Raw genomic sequence first — 17,507 nt, forward strand, 5'->3', positions numbered from 1 at the left:
GAGATGCATCGCCTTTGGGTAGTCACTAAAGAATATGGGTAAATTTTTCCATCATCGCATCCCTCTGTCACTTGAGGGCTTCTTCAAGCAAGATTTTGAAAGGATATCCTACCGTCTCCTCTTTCTTCTCTTCTGCGATGGGAGGCCATTAGGGTTTGTGAGGTTAGTATTGCAAAGGTTCGACAAATTCGAGCCCTAACTCCTTATATCACGACCTCGTTGAGGACATAAAAATAAAAACCAAGAAAACGCAGACCGCTCTGATACCACTAATCCGAAATTAAATAGGAACAAAAAAAATTACGAATATAACCATAAATATATAGATGCAATAGGAATAACACTTCGTTTCATTAATATCAGATACTGACATAAGCTTACTAACAAAATGGAAATACACTATCTCAGGCAATGGTAGCTTATCGTTGAGAATAGATGTGGAAGATACATGACTTTGAACCATGTTAGAATGAGTCTCGAAGGCCTATTTATTATTGAGAAATAATGGAAAACCCTAAACATCCAAAAATTTAACCCTAGGAGATGAAGCGCCAAAACTATGGGCCTCATTTGGGTAAATTGGTACATAAACTTCGCAGGGATGTAACTTTGACATATGACCTTAGTTTGATGTGCACAATACCTCGTTAGAAATATTTATCCGAGAAATACAAATTCTAAATGACACCCCATTTTTCCTAAAAAATGTCGTTTAGGGCCTCAAAATGGCTCCAGAAGTTTAGGACCTGAAAAACTGCTATAAATAGTAATCTGAAAAACTGCTAAAAATAGTAATCTGAGAAAATGAAAGAGACAGTGATGGGGGTTAGGGTGGAATAGGAGGGTGGCCACCAACATCCACCTGGATCAAATTCCACAAAGAGAGGGACTTTCTCGATGATGGGAGGCATAACGACTAAATAAGAAACCATTTGAAGCTTGTTGGTTGGGATAGATGCTACCAACAATGCTTATATACTTTACTTTTTATTTTTACATGCGTTAAGTGATGTTTACAGGTCACAACGTATGAAAATGTGTAATTATGCGCAGTTCCTAATGGAATCCTTTGCGTATATGCAAAAATTGACTAGGGAACTACATAAGAAGCCAAAAATAGGGTTTTGTACCATGGGATTGAGGGATTCCACTTTCTTTGAGATAATTTGAATTTTAACTTTGCAGGGGAATGTTTTGGGACACATTTGTGGATACCGTAAGATCCAAACATATGTTCACTTTCCTAATGTGACAAAATGACATGTAATAGGTTTGTTTTGTGATTCTTTTCTTGTCTATTTTGTTTTGAGTTGAATAAATAGAATGGGAAAAAATAGTGAAAATGGACCCAAGTTGGGCCTACGGGAAAGTAAAGGATGGAGGAAAATGCATGTGCATAAGTAGGCAGAGTGGGACGACTCATGACTTCCTGACCAGCATTGAAAGGGGTACTAAGAAGTCATTTTTGTGATGTTTTTTAATGTTAAATAGTTGTGAGGCCTCTAGGTCTAGTCATGAAGTTGAAGGTGAACACATATGCATAACAGGTGAGGTGGGCTGACCCACGACCTTCCAACCACTCGACCAACATTAAAAAGCATTCCCAGGAGTTAGTTTTTCATGGCCTTCCCTTTGTTATTGGTGACTTCACTAACTCTGGTAGAGGACCAAATCTATTGCTAGTATTGATGGTGACTATAGTCCACGTAGACAAGGAATCGAGGACCATGGATTGCAAACATAATTTACTAGGCTTGGCTCAAATGGAAAAATCCATCATTGATTTGTCCTGGACGCTATGAGGAATTCAATGGAAAAGATTGTTTGGTGCAAAAGAGATTGTTTGGTGAAAAAGAGATGATTACAAAAGAAGAAATCTATTTCTGAGGTACATGTTGATCATGATGATCAGTTTGTAAGCATGAAACAACTAGTTGGAGTGTACAAGCTGACTACGAATTAATTCTCAGAATAGGGAAACACTCAGAAGTCCATTATCTATATTAATTTATATTTCATGATAGAGAGCAAAATTTATAGTAGAATGAGGAGCCTTGTTGAAGTGGGAATGATGACTAAAATCATTTTCTCAGGATTGGGGACACCAGATAACCAGTGAGCGACTCAATGTGACTACGATGGTTGAGTGAACTAATCCCATCTCCAAAATTCTATATGGTTGCCGAGTGTAGGAAAATTGATAGAATAAATTCAAACCATGTCATGTTGTAATAAACTATCATATATTGTAGAGACAACATTGTTCCCAGCACAACATAGGAACAAAACAGAGGAGTGCGGTTGAGAAAAGTGGGGGAATGTAGAATTGTTGTGAGTTTAAGAGTGCAATGTTGTGAGTGTGTAAATGAGAAGGTGACTAGGCCAAGTGTTTACTAAGATACAATGAAGGAGAGGGTTGTGAGCATATATATTTAAGTAGTAGAGGGCACAGTTCAAAGGAGAACTATAGAGCTTAAGGAAATGAGTTGGTATCGTAGCAGATCAAATTTATATTGTTGTGTATATGTATCAACCTCTATTTTCTGACTGAAAATTGTATCAAAAGTAGAACATTTGCTAGACTAGGTAGTTTCCTACATTTATAAGAGGTTGGTGCCTGTTAGCAAGTTTTGGCTTGTTATCTGAAGTGGGTTGGGGCCTCCTATGAGTGGGCACTTACAAACAACTTGATATAATTAAGTGGGTGATTTTTTCCACTGGGTTTCCACGTAAAAATACTTGTGTCAATATGTGTGAGTTTCTCAAATGATGAATTGTATGCTTATGTCAATGGCTTTCTTTACTACACATTTAAATTGTAGTCTAGATGCTTATGCAAATAACTAGCAGAAGTCAAAGGAAAAATAATAATTGATAATAAAAGTTCAATAACCTTACAATTACTGATTCACCCCCTGACTTTCAGTAATTCCTTATTCCAACAAAATTCACAATGTTTATATGAATTTTGAGGGCTTCAATTTGATAAAAGAGGAAGAACTTAGTATTTCATAGTCACATTTGGCCCAAAAGTGTCACCCATGTTCATGCATTTATCCAACAATCTTTATACATTTCCTACTGATATCTAATGGGGATCCCTCAAAGATCTTGACATTCCTACACCATCAAATTCCCCATATAATGAAAAATTGGAGAGTGCACAAAGTCTTGTAATCCACAAACCAATCACCTAAACATGCCTCCAGAGATCTTGTATTCCAATCTACAGAATACCCAAATATATTATCACCCAACAATAGTTCTATTAATTTCATAACATATGATTATATTAAAATTTGGATAAAAACTATACATTTGGATCTCCTATAAACGTAAAAATATATTAAAATAATGTTAAGTATTATATAATTAATAATAATAATAATAATAATAATAATAATGTGAGTATTATATTGTCATATATAAATATTTGGTTGTATACATAATCAATGGTTAAGACATTTGGTCTAAATTTAAATTATATTAGCTTGTTCTATATAAGTATTTGATGGTACACATAACTAATAATTAGGTTACTTAGTAATAATATTATTTTATTTTATTTTTTTAATAATTTTAATTTTTGATAACTCTATTTAAAAACACATAAAAATAATCTTTTATTATATATCCACTTCAAATTTTAAAAACTAATTTTTAATTTCCAAAATATTTAATTTAACATCCAGAATTTGACATCCATTACAGGTTTCAGTTCACATGCACTTGTAAATTCCATATGCTCTCTAATGCATGTAATTAGATCCTCATAGCCCTTGTATATATATGGCCGCCCTATGCAACTGGTTCATTGATGCAACTTATTATGGAGGCTTTAATTCATTGTCTAGTAGAGGTCACTCACATCAATTCACAGTTGAATCATTTGCATGATTATCGATGGCCCATTAACTTTTAGTTTAAGGCTCTGTTGTAGACTCAATCAATGGGGAAGCATTTCTAGAACTCTCTTCGTCGAAATGGAATTATATTCACCCCTTCCCAAAATTTTTAGATATTTAGACAAAAACACATGGAAAAATTATTATTTTAAGTCACCATCTGTTCATGCCTAACTCATAGGGTTTTATGCTAGAAAGTCCAATAAAAAGTCTTTTTTTCCTTTCTCACACTAGCCTCTTCCATATCCAACTTTTGACAGGGATTTGTTTTTGAATTAGGGGAGCCCCATCGAGAAGGGTTTCTAAACAGGTATTTCTATCAACTCTCTCTCCTTATAGAAGTTGGATATCCTTCTATACTTCTTATGGGTTCCTATATATTTATGTTTAGTACCATTGACACTTCTATTGGCCTTACATTTATCCTAAACTATTGTCTTGCATCTATTTTTTCCTCAAGAATTGATGAAGTTGTAAATTTTTTAATTTTTCATTCCTCTCCCGTGTCTAGGGGGTAGGGTTTCTTTTCATATTCCTTTGATTTTCCCCATTAGGTAGCCCCCCTCACAAGGTCACTACTACACAAATGTTGCACTTATCTTCTCATTTCTATCCTAATCCAAGGGAAAGTATCATTTTCCATAGAAAGGTTCCACTATTCGAGTTAAGGACATGACCTGTTAGCATACCCATGTTTGTTGTGGGGATTCCTATTATCAAGAATAGGGCAAACATGGGTATAGTAGGGTGCAGGTTTGGGTAGAAATTTCAAATGTATAGTTTCACAAACTCATTCTTCAACCAATCCAGGTAGAGATTCCTCAGGTAGAACATGGCATTACCTATCCGAGTCATATTCCCTTAGGCACAAAAGTTGTTACAAATGTTGGGGATATGGTTCATGATATCATACACATATATGGTTGATACAACCAATATATGTATGTAATGTACATTTACTAGTAGATGAATTTTCTACTTGGAAAAGAAATGTTAGATAGACATGAAATTTTCAAGGATATTTTCCTCTCCTTGGATCACATTCAACATTAAATCAGAACGTTGGATGGCCGACTAAGGAAAATTAAAAAGCGTATGGGTATTCCTCCAAAATATACCTACTCTTTGGGTGGCATCAAGGAGCCTATACCTATAGAAGTCACTAATTCGGATGATCCATCTTAGTTTGTTATTTGATGTTATGGTTTTAGTTTTTTTGTTTTATTTATCTACTCAACATGTTCAAGGCCTTGAAGGCCTAATTTTTAGCATATGTATTTTGAATCTTTCCTCTCATGTCATTCTTGTCTTTGATATCTTTGAAATAACTAAATTACTAGATTTGGTCGGCTTTTCCAAATGACTAACCACTCCAATCCTCTTTGACTTAGCATGTAATGTTATATTAGAAGGAAATACAAACCACTTATATATATATATATATATATATATATATATATATATATATATATATATATATATATATATATATAACCTATGAATTATTTACCATATAAATTAAGGTAATGATTCATATTCGTAACCAAAACCTTGTATTTAAATTTTATTAAGAAGCATATAAAACTTCAATATTTACAATATATTTTTTGTAAGTTATATGTTTATCCATCAAGATATATCATCAATGTTATGCATACATGAAAATTTTAAATTAAATAAATTATAAAACATGTTAAATAAAAGTGTGGTGTGTGTATGTATATATGTGTGTGTATTATCAAGGTTTTAATAAAATAAAAAATAAAAAAATCATATGAATAAAATTGTGAAATTATATAAATATAAATAATATAATTAAGAATCAACATAGATCCATCTTAAATTTGGGTTTACCAAGTATCTAGAGGACTCAAACATCTCAAGGTGTAAACATTTCCTCAAGTTTTGTACTCAAATAGTGCTTCACGGATTTTGAAATTTAACCCCTCTTGGTACTTAATAGTAGTGTTTTTTTTTACAAGGAAAATTTTATTGTCTTCAGAACAAAACTAGAATTTACATAAGGAGAATGAATAGTCTTGCTAGTCTCTCACTACATAGACCAAACTAGATCCATAAAATAACTCTCCATAGAGAGGCCTGTTGTCGCTAAATCTTGCACCATGCAGCACAAGTGTAGCATGAGAAAAGAAAGCTCCCTAGAGATAGCCTCTGGGTTGATTGTAGACCAATGCATAGGACATTTTAAATAGAGGAGTGCTTGTAAGGTTATATGTGAGGGAGTTGCATCACTCCAATTGTCACGTAAAATGTAATAGGAGGGGGTTTGGTTCAATTAGCTTTCAAAGAGGTAGATTCAAGCCAATTTGTGGATCCAAATGTTGGGGGTATATGGAGCAATCTCGAAGAGAAATGGTTTCTTCTTCTGGTGGCCTACACATGGAAATGAGACAGCTTGAACTAAAGTTTAAGTGGTGAAGGAGAGGGGGAGGAGAAGGAGGAAATCAGGTGCAGAGGGTTGTAATAAATAGATTCCTCAACCACTGTATTTAAGAAAAAAACATGAGAGAGTAAGAAGGTTGAATGACAACAATAGGGGGAACTGATGTAAACCTTGAGGGTTACATAGTAATGGGTATCAATCATTGTTCAATAGTTAAGGTAAGTATGTGCCACCATAAGTATTGTAAGCTACTCACATACACGAGTAAATCTGAAGGACAACAGGTACTACATGCATAAAGATAACAGAAGTAATTATGTGGACTCACACAGGTACTCTCTTTTATTTCGTAGTGAAGACAAATCCATTTATCAGCTAGAAACATAACAACTACCTTAAAATTATTTTAAGGAATAAATACAAAATTGGAAAGAGGTTACAAAATGGAAAACTTGCTTCACATTAACATGTTTGTAATCAATCAGGAAAATATCATTTATCTCAGAGAAGCCAATAACTATTCCATACATTTGGCAATGACATTAGTGAAATCCCATGAATACAACATATTGAACCAACATGGCATCACAAAATTTAGCCCTCGCGGTCAGAATATCTGGAACCAACCCAGAACCCCCCTCAAACATAGTCTTGCATATGCCTATCTATAGGATGAAGGGGAAGGTTTTACAATCATGACACAGTAGAAAATATCCTTGGGAAAAGTCTTAGCTGTCAGATCAGCTAGTTGTCTTGGCTAGGGTGAATAATTGTTGGCCCCAAAAAGATTACAATGGGATCCCATCCCTTTCTTGAATAAATCAGACATTAATACACAGATAAAGAATTTAGAGAGAGGAAGGAGGAGGTGTCTCTTTGTCATTTAAGTGGAGGCCCCTTGTCAAGCCACGTCCCTGTTGTCATAGACTATTTTTGGCTATTTGGGGCAGTTCATTTATACATCAACCAACTTAAGTCAATTTTGCCATTAAAATTCCTTTGGCTCCGACTTATAGAAGCGTATTACAGGCCGCCTTTACATAAGTCTACCCATACTCCTTGTTAAATGCCCATATTTCGACCCATTAATCTTTAAAAACTCTATGTACAATTCTATCAGTGTATCATGGCATGGTATTTCAATTCATTTTAAACAGTCGAACATGCAGGCATTTAATTAACTCTTAGGCCCCCTTTATTATAGCCTCTTCTATGGATTTTGTCATAGGTCCATAGGCGTAGACCCGGGGCTCATCTTAAAAGCACTTAAGGCCTTGACTTGTTGCGTAGGAGCCTTTTTCTTTATAATGCATAATTCCCTCATCGGTCGATTTCCCGAACCTAAAATCTTTGCAAATCGTAGCTTATGAAATATCGAATCTGGGGCCCTTCCTTATCGCGTCACAATCATTGATAAGCCCGAAACCAGGAACCGTCAATCGCCAATAACTTACCGATGTCATTACTTGCGTCATCACTGCCATGTGTCACCCTGTAAGTAGTTCCACATGGCACCTAGAAACAACCCCATTGGACCCCTCAAAATGCAAAAAACGAGTGACATGTGTCGACCGTCACATCATCATCCGTACTTGACACATCATTGCCGACGTCATCCGCCAAATCTGCTTTGAGGACTAATCAGAAGAAAACACATGGCCCCCTAAAGGAGAGAGAAAGAGGCAAAACGGGCCTTAGTTTTGCATGCTTTTCCTTTGTATTGAAAAATCGACCCTCCCCGACAATTTTGGTCCATATCGCAACATCGGCCCCACTTTGTTGTTTTGGGACTTAAACCTCGTCGATATGTGATAATGCTAGATTGCACCATGTGGAGGAGAGAGAAAGAGAAGCCTGACTCTTGGTTTGGCAGCCTTTTCCTTTGTAAATTGGAATCATCCCCTTTCCGAAGCTTTAGTGCTATATCGCAAATCGACCCCCTTTCCTGTTTCAGGACGTAAACCATTGCAATCACTAATAAGTGTTGGCCCTTGACTTTCTGATTGTGATAAGTACACAACATGACAGAAATGAGATAATACGGGATTGCATGACTATAATATTGGCCTTTGGCACCCATAATCCACCAATAAATTGTTCTGCCTAGACCCGGGACCCCGCCGATATGCAAAAATGTGATATATGTGATGCCCCTGGACATGCCGATGCTGATATGCGATTGCCACGAACTGTCTCAAGTCTCAATTCTGATTTTTCTTCAACACTTAGCCATTTTTTTGGGGTTTTCTAAGTTTTTCAAAGAAATTCTTCAATAGGGTCTAACTTCTGATCCAAGAACCCTTCTTTTTGGACTTGTATATACCACTAAAAATATTTTTCCAAGCACTACGTAATGGAGAGGGTCCCATCTATCCCTAATGGCTTCTGTGGCTCAGACTTTGGCATCAAAATTCACTGCTATTTGGCTTGTTAGGAAACAGATGACTGATAAAGCAGTGAGTGACAACAAGGAAAATGATAATTGAAAACTAAAAGAGAAAACACTATTCAAAATATAAATGAATTACCATCCTAAGATTTTATGCATAAAAGTTTCTGTAGAAAAAGAGACACAAAACATGAACATGACACACCTAAGTTGAGGGATCTAAATCTAGGACTACAACATGGATGGGTTCTTTTGATTCCTTCGACATTATCCCTACTATAGGAGGTATGTCAAGATGTTGTTCTATTCTTTCTATTACATGATCCAAGTCCCTCAAGTGTCGGTGTAAATTCTACAAGGAATGAAGAACATCCTAAAGATTCTCATGCTAGTCCATAAGCATATGAACTAGTAAGAACTTCATTTTCTAGTAATGGTCAACAATTTTCATATACTAGTTGAACCAACCTCTCATGTGTCCTGTGTTTGGAATCCAATCAACCCATTTTACAAGGACCTCTATATCTAAGAGGGAAATGATGTGTCTGGAAGCTTCCCCTTTAGCTCGAGTGATTTATTCTTCAATAGGTCATGGTGTAAGTTCAAAATAACACATAGAAAAATAATCCAACCAATGGTGCATGTGTTTATCTTGCTTATGGGCTTGCTCTTGGTAATGTGTATCCCCCCTTTGAACCCACACTTGCTAACACTATAGTGTGGAAAGAGGAGCAGTGTTTTCAAAATGGAACCAAGGTAGAAGAAAGCTAACAATCTCTAGAGTGTACGAGGGGTGTCACATAAAGTAAGTACCAGACCAATAACCATTATTGATCATGGGCCTTCTCAAGAGGGCACTCAAAAAAATCGTCTCAATAAGGCAACTCCAATTCTCCACCTCCTCCAAAATTCCAGCTAAATCTAGAATGAAGGCTTGCTAGAAGTCCACATAGAGAATAGAGACTACACCACTGAAATAGTGGGTGAGAAAAAAGTGTTTAGCAATACATAGGATAATTACGGGATGTAGCTATGAGAATAGGGACGATTCTAAGGACCTAATATTATTCCATCAAAAATAGATCAAAAGAATATGACTAGTGCATCCAAATGCACAGAGCCAAGCTAGGAGAAAACAAAATGTAGGTTTTAACCCCGTACAGAAATTACCTGCATACGAATTCTAAAACACAGAAAATAAACAATGCGAGAGCATAACACATAAAACACATATACACAGAGATTTCCCCCTGGATCCAAAAATCGGGACTACCAGCTTGATTTTTTCATTATATTCCTTTCAATGTTACAATACATATTTATACATGTCGAAGCATCCAATACCATGGACCGAAAACCATCGCATCCAAAAACATGTGTGAAAATCATGCACAAAACCATAGGTGGGTCCCCCCAACCTAACATAGGGTCCAAAACCAAAATTTCCTTGGGGGGTTTATGGGTACCCCTCAAACCCCCTGTGACCCCCCACGCTACACAATCGACACAACGAATGGGGACTCCGTCCCCCCCTCTACCCCCCCCCGCCCCTAGTTAACTACATGGGCTAGTCGTGGAAAGAATATAACATAGCCCAACATTATCCCACCTTTTTTTTCTTTCCACAGGGGGACATAAGAGAGCTTAGTCATTTTTCCAGCCTTGAAACATCCATTGTCTCTCTACACCAAGAGAACTTCTCAGAGCTCACAGATTTTGTCAATGCATCTGCAATATTCTTCAAAGTGTACACCTTTACCAGTAACACCTTTTTGTCTTCTATCATATCCCTCACAAAGTGATACTGAACATCAATATGCTTTGTCTTTGAATGATATGCGCGGTTCTTTGCCACGAAAATTTCACTTTTGCTGTCATAGTCTATCCTTATAGCTCCCTATACTAACCCCATAGTTGAACACAATCTCTGCAACCAAACTGCTTCCTTGCTTGCATGAGTGGCTGCCATGTATTCTGCCTCTATAGTTGATAATGCCACTATAGATTGTTTCTTACTCATCCAACTGACTGCACCTCCAAATAAGTTGAACACATACCCACTTGTAGATCTTTTATGATCCAGATCTCCAACCCAGTCTTCATCAACAAAGCCATGAATATCCAACATTCTGCCCAATCTTGATCTTCCTTAGTAGCACAAACCATAATCACTAGTGCCACGCAAATACTTGAAAACCCGCTTCATTGTTCTCCAATGCTCCTTCCCTGGTTTTGACATAAACCTGCTCAATACTCCCACTACATATGCAATGTCTGGTCTAGTACAAACCATTGCATACATCAGGCTACCGACTGCACTTGCATATTGAACACGTGACATGTTATCTTCCTCTTCTTGTGTCTTGGGACACTTTTCAGCAGATAACCTCACACCTACAGGAGTAGGAACCTTCATCGTTTTACTATCCTGCATATTAAACCTCTGTAGTATTGTCTCAACATACTTCCTATGGTTTAACCAGAGCTTCCTCTTTGCTTGATCTCCTTTAATTTCCATGCCCAAAATATAGTTTGCAGCACCAAGATCTTTCATGTCGAATTCGGAGGACAATTGGGTCTTCAAATCTTGGATAATTTCTTTGTCATTTCCAACCAGCAACATATCATCCACATACAAGACTAGATAAATAATGAGGTCACCAATTAATTTAAAATACACACAGTGATATGCTTTGCTTCTAGTGAAGCCAAGTCCCTGTATAAATGTATCAAATTTCTAATACCACATCCTTGGTGACTGTTTTAACCCATACAGAGACTTCTTTAACTTGCATACTAGTTCTTTCTTACCCTTCACCGCAAAGCCTTCAGGTTGCTTCATGTATATTTCCTCTTCTAGACCCTCGTGAAGAAATGTTGTCTTCACATCCATCTGTTCTACCTCAAAATCAAAAGCAACAACAACAGATAAAAGTAATCTAATTGAAGTTACCTTGGCAACAGGAGAAAAAATATCACGAAAATCAATTCCTGGCACCTATGAATAACCTTCTGCTACCAACTGAGCTTTGTATTTCTCCACCTTTCCTTCTGCATTTGTCTTCTTCTTGAACACCCATTTGCTGCCAATGGGTTTCCTTCCATCTAGAAACTCCACCAGATCCCAAGCCTCATTTTTGTGCAAAGATGCCATTTCATCAACCATGGCCTCTTTCTAGAGTTTGCCATCCTCTGAATCTATTGCTTCCTTCACAGTTCTGGGATCATCGTCAGTAATAGATAAAGCAAAATTTGAACAGAAAGCAGATGGACTATACCTTTCTGGCTACCTTCTTTCTTGAATTGATCTTCTCACACCCAGAGTTTATGGCTCTTCATCTTCTGATTCCTCCTCTGTTGTAGAGCCTGATTCTTCCTCCTTAGGCTCAAACTCTATCTTCTTAGGTTCCTTTGGTTGGACTTCATGTTTAATAACATATTTTACCTCTCTGAACACCACATCTCAGTTGTACACAACCTTCCTTGTGACTAGGTTCCAAAGCTTATAACCCTTTAAACCATCCTTATACCCAATAAGGATGCACTTTTCATATTTACTATCAAACTTGGTTCATTTCTCCTTTGGAACTTGTACATATGCATCACATCCAAATAACTTTAGATGTGAAAGAGAGGGTTTCTTACCAGTCCATACCTCTTGTGGAGTCTTATCCTCCAACGCTAATGAAGATGACCTATTGACCAGGTAACATGCAGTATCCATTGCCTCTGCCCAGAATTCCTATCCTAACCAGGCACCATTGAGAATGCTTCTTGCCCTTTCCATCAATGTCTTATTCATTCTTTCTGCAACTCCATTTTGCTGAGGTGTATATGGAGTAGTCTTCTATCATGCTATACCACACTTCTTACAGAATTCTTCAAATTCATTGCTACAAAACTCTCCACCATTATCTGTCCTTAGCACCTTTATCTTCTTCTCTGTCTGATTTTCCATGAGAGCCTTAAATTCTTTAAACCTGTCAATGGCTTTTGATCTATTCTTAAGGAAATATATCCATGTATTCCTTGAGAAGTCATCTATAAATGATACTTAGTACACAGACTTACCCATTGATGGAACCTTCACAGGTCCAAACACATCACTGTGCACAAGTTATAATAGTTGTTTTGCCCTCTTACTACCAAAGAGGAAACTCACTCGTTTTTGCTTCCCATATACACAATTTTCACAGAAATCAAAATCCAGAGAGCTATTACTCATACCTTCTACCATAACTTTACCATGAAGTATTCGAAGGCCCTTCTCTCCAATATGTCCAAGCCTTTGATGCCACAACATGGTCTTCTCTCCAAAGACCACTAGATTTTCTGCTCCACTTTCAAGAACCACAGAACTATTGCACCCATCAATAACAGTGCTACATTGTTGCTTGTATACAGTTCCAATTCGAACTCCCCACATCAATACCAGTGCTCCCAAACCATTTTGCAGGTATCCTTCTCAAATACTATTTTTACACCTGCATCATCCAGCTTGCTTACTGAAATCAAATTTCTGGCCAATGCAGGAACATGCAGAACACTCGGAAGTGTTCTAAACCTTCCACCTTGCAACCTCAACTTTACTTTTCCACGACCAATGATTCTAGCCTTCCTATCATCCCTTAAGAAGACATCACCACCATATTATTCTCATATTCGCAGAACCACTCTCTATGGGGAGTGAAGTGAAAGGATGCACCTGAGTCAATCAACCATGCCTCATGATCTACATGTGTACTTGAAGAAGCCAAGTACACATCCCCACCTTCATCTGAGGTGGTTTTCGCCTCTATAGAAGGAGCATAATCAGATCCCTTTCCTTGATTGGGAGCTTTAGATTTATAGTCCCTCTTGAAGTGCCCTTCCTTTCCGCATTTCCAGCACAACACCTTTACAGGTTTTCCTAGAGATTTAGATCTCCCACTTGAAGACTTATTTTTGTTTCTGTTCTACGACCATCCTCGTACAGACAAGGCATCACCATTCTAGCTCTTCATATTTTTCCATCTCATCTCCTCCGTCAACAAGGTTGAGACTATTTCACCAAACTGCAAGGCAGTTGCATTGCTACCTATTGCAATAACTAGACTATCCCATGAATCTGGTAGAGAACACAACAAATTGATGCACTTATCTTCATCTGAAATTTTAACATCAACAGATGCTAACTGACTTACCATAGTATTAAATTCGTTTAGATGCTCTGTCACTGAGTCTCCATCTTTCATCCTTAGGTTATACAGCTTTTTCCACAAGAACAGTTTATTCACCAGAGACTTAGATTGGTACAAAGTCCCTAACTTGTTCCACAAAGCCTTCGTCGTAGCTTCCCCTGATACATTCAACAATACTAAATCTGAGACACACAATCGTATTGTGCTCTTTGCCTTCCGATCCAACTTCTTCCATTCTTCATCGGACACTCCCGTTGGCTTAGTACCCAGATCTATCACGATCCACTAATCTTTATCCACCAATAGATCCTCCATCTTGAGTTTCCACAACTCAAAACTCTGACCATTAAATATCTCAATCTCTATCTTTCCACTGCTTGCCATCTTCTTTTGCCACCAGAATCAATCTCGCAGATCTCCCACTGAACAGGGTCTACCATAGGCCCAAGCAAAACCCCTCAGAAACAAAGGCGTCCCCTTGAAGCCAAAACAGCCCCGATACCAAATGTAGGTTTTATCCCTGTACAAAAATTACCTGCATATGAATTCTAAAACACAGAAAATAAATAATGCGAGAGCATAACATATAAAACACATATACACAAAGATTTTCCCTTGGATCCCAAAACCGGGACTACCAGCTTGATTTTTTCATTATTTTCCTTTCAATGTTACAATACATATTTATACAAGCCATATCATCCAATACTGTGGACCGAAAACCATCGCGTCCAAAACCATGGACCGAAAACCATGACGTCCAAAAACATGTGCGAAAATCATGCACAAAACCATAGGTGGGTCCGCCCAACCTAACATAGGGTCCAAAACCAAAATTTTCCAACGTGATGCCCTGGACCCCATAAATTGGGGTTACGGGTACCCCTCAAACCCCCTGTGACCCCCCCCACTACACAATCGGCACAACAAAGGGGTCTCCGCCCCCCCTCTAACCCTCCGGTTTACTACGTGGGCTAATCGTGGAAATAATATAACACAACCCAACACACGAACTCATATCACCAGAGACCAAAAATGCTAACAGTCTGGTAGGTTACGAAATACAACTATCTAAACATAATTCTAGGAATCAAATGAAAGTTACTAGAATCTAGGCATTTTTACAAAGTAAGAGAGGAAACAATGACCACGCATCATTGAAGACTCATCTAGTAGGATAGATATCATTGAAGGAGACCTCTACACCAGTCAATCAACAACACCACCTCATCAAAATCACACCACACTGCCTTCACTACCCACACCATACTATGTAGGTAGCTCACCCTCAAAACAATTGTAGCGAAATTTTTGACGTCGATCACCATGGGTGTAGAGGTGGGGATGGGATGAGGAGGAGAGGAGATCAAAACTAGGGAGGGGGAAGGTAATCAGTCAAATAGAAGCCTTGACTCAATACATGAGGCCTTCTAGTCCTAAGTGGACCTAGGAAGGGCTAGAATAGATTCGTTGATCTCATGAATAATAGCATTCCAAATGGAGTTTAAGGTGATAAAAGATCCTTAAAAAACTTAATAATTAATAATAGATTTAAGATAAATATATATTAATAATTATTAAAACTTCAATAAATATAAAACATTATAATTGTAACCAAATTTTAAAAAATGAAAAAATAAAAATAAATGAGAGATTTCATAATATTAAAACTCAAGTACCACACCTGAATTTTTAATGAAAATCAAACCCAAAACACTTAGATGCACTCTAATATAACTTGATTCATAGTGTATCAAGGATGTTGCAAGGTGTTATGGTTTGCAAACATGCTTAGGCTTCTTTATTTTCTATAACATGTGTTTCCAATACCTAAATGCATGTATTCTTTGTTGGTTCAACCCCAACCCCAATTTCATCACCTGGTCTAGTAAAAATTTATGGAAGAAAATTTATTATAATTTGAGTTATAGATGACTAGTGAGATGATGCGCACGTAGGAGACTACTCCACCTACACTTACATTCACCAAGCTAGAAATCAAGCACATCTATACAATTACAGTGTAGTTGAATAAATTCCTAGAATATTCTATCTAAAAAATAACAAGGACTAATTAGGAAAATCAATACAAAAATGAATCTGTACATAACAACTTCTAATAATAGGAGATTATATATTTATCCATAATCCTAACACTCCCCCTTAATAGAAAAATGTATTTTCTACCAGAACGAATTAATTCCTACGTACTTCAAACTTTTCATTTACAAGAGCCTTTGTAAAGATGTTCGCCATATTTTCAATGGTAATAAAATAGATTAAATAAATTTCCTTGGAATACATATTTTCCCTGACAAAATGATGGTGAGTCTCAATGTGTTCAAATCTTGCATGATATACAAGATTCTTAGCTACTTTAATGGAACTTTGATTATCACATTTGATAATTCTTGGCATTTTTTTTATACTTCTCACAAATCTTCAAGAACTCACCTAAACTATATTTCTTCAGAAGTGGCACTGCACAAATATATGTACACAATTTAAGTTGATGACAAATAAAAAAATAGCTTTTTCTTGTTGCTCCATGCCACAATCCAAGGTTGAATGCATATCTTGAGGTTGATATTAGGTCATCAAGATTTATGGTGAAATCTAAATTAGAATAGCCTTCCAACTCAACATCAAAATCATCATTATATTTAATACCAAAGTTAATAGCTCCTTTCATATATCAAAGGATTCTATTTTCTTGTTTTGATGGCTTTCAAGAAGTTTGTCCATGAACTAACTTAGGATGTTAACTGAAATTGATATGTCTGGCTTATTATTAGAGAGATAGTTTAGAGTTGCCACGAGTTGATAATACAATGTACCACCCACAACTCCTCCCGTCATCACTATAGAGTTTGGAATTTTGTTCTAAACATACTAATATTTCCATACATTGGTCCATTTTGAACCTTTTGAGTAGCTCTCTTTTATATTTTCTTTGTGTAACCAATGCTTGACTAGATTCTCTTTATATTTCAATATTTAATTAATATGTAATCCATCAAGGTATTTCATTCCAAAAACATGTGATATTTGTCTTTTAACTTCATTAATTATGTTATAAGCATTTCTTGTTATAATAAGATCATCAACATATAGGGAAATCATAACGTTCCCCTTTTTATTTGACTTGATATACAGGTTAGGGTCATTCTTACATTTCATAAAACCTTTCCGAAAAAATAAAGAGTCAATATTCACATACCAATATCTTCGTGTTTGTTTTAATCCATATAAAGCTTTTTTTAATTTGCAAAGAAGGTGATCTTGACTTCCTTTATGAATCCTTCTAGCTAATTATGATATGCTTCTTCTTTTAGTTCCCCATTTAGAAAAGCATATTTAACATCTAGCTAATGTAGTTTCCCTTATTAATCTAATGTTTATTAGCTTATATATTAATGCAAAAAGTTTCTTCATAATCAATTCCCTCTTCTTGTAACACTAGTAGAAAATGAGAAATTAGTAAGTGACTAAAAATGTTAGTCACCATAGCTTTTCCAAGTGAAATGCTACAAAATATCAGAAATATTAACTGACCCGACAGAAAACGACTAACATAAATGACTAATTTGGTTGATGTATAAAATATGTGACTATCTAATAAGGAGTAC

Source organism: Pinus tabuliformis, chromosome 4_1, assembly GCF_031772625.1.
Source record: "Pinus tabuliformis cultivar Carrire ecotype Pingquan chromosome 4_1, CPIR1, whole genome shotgun sequence".
NCBI classification, from domain to species: Eukaryota; Viridiplantae; Streptophyta; class Pinopsida; order Pinales; family Pinaceae; genus Pinus; species Pinus tabuliformis.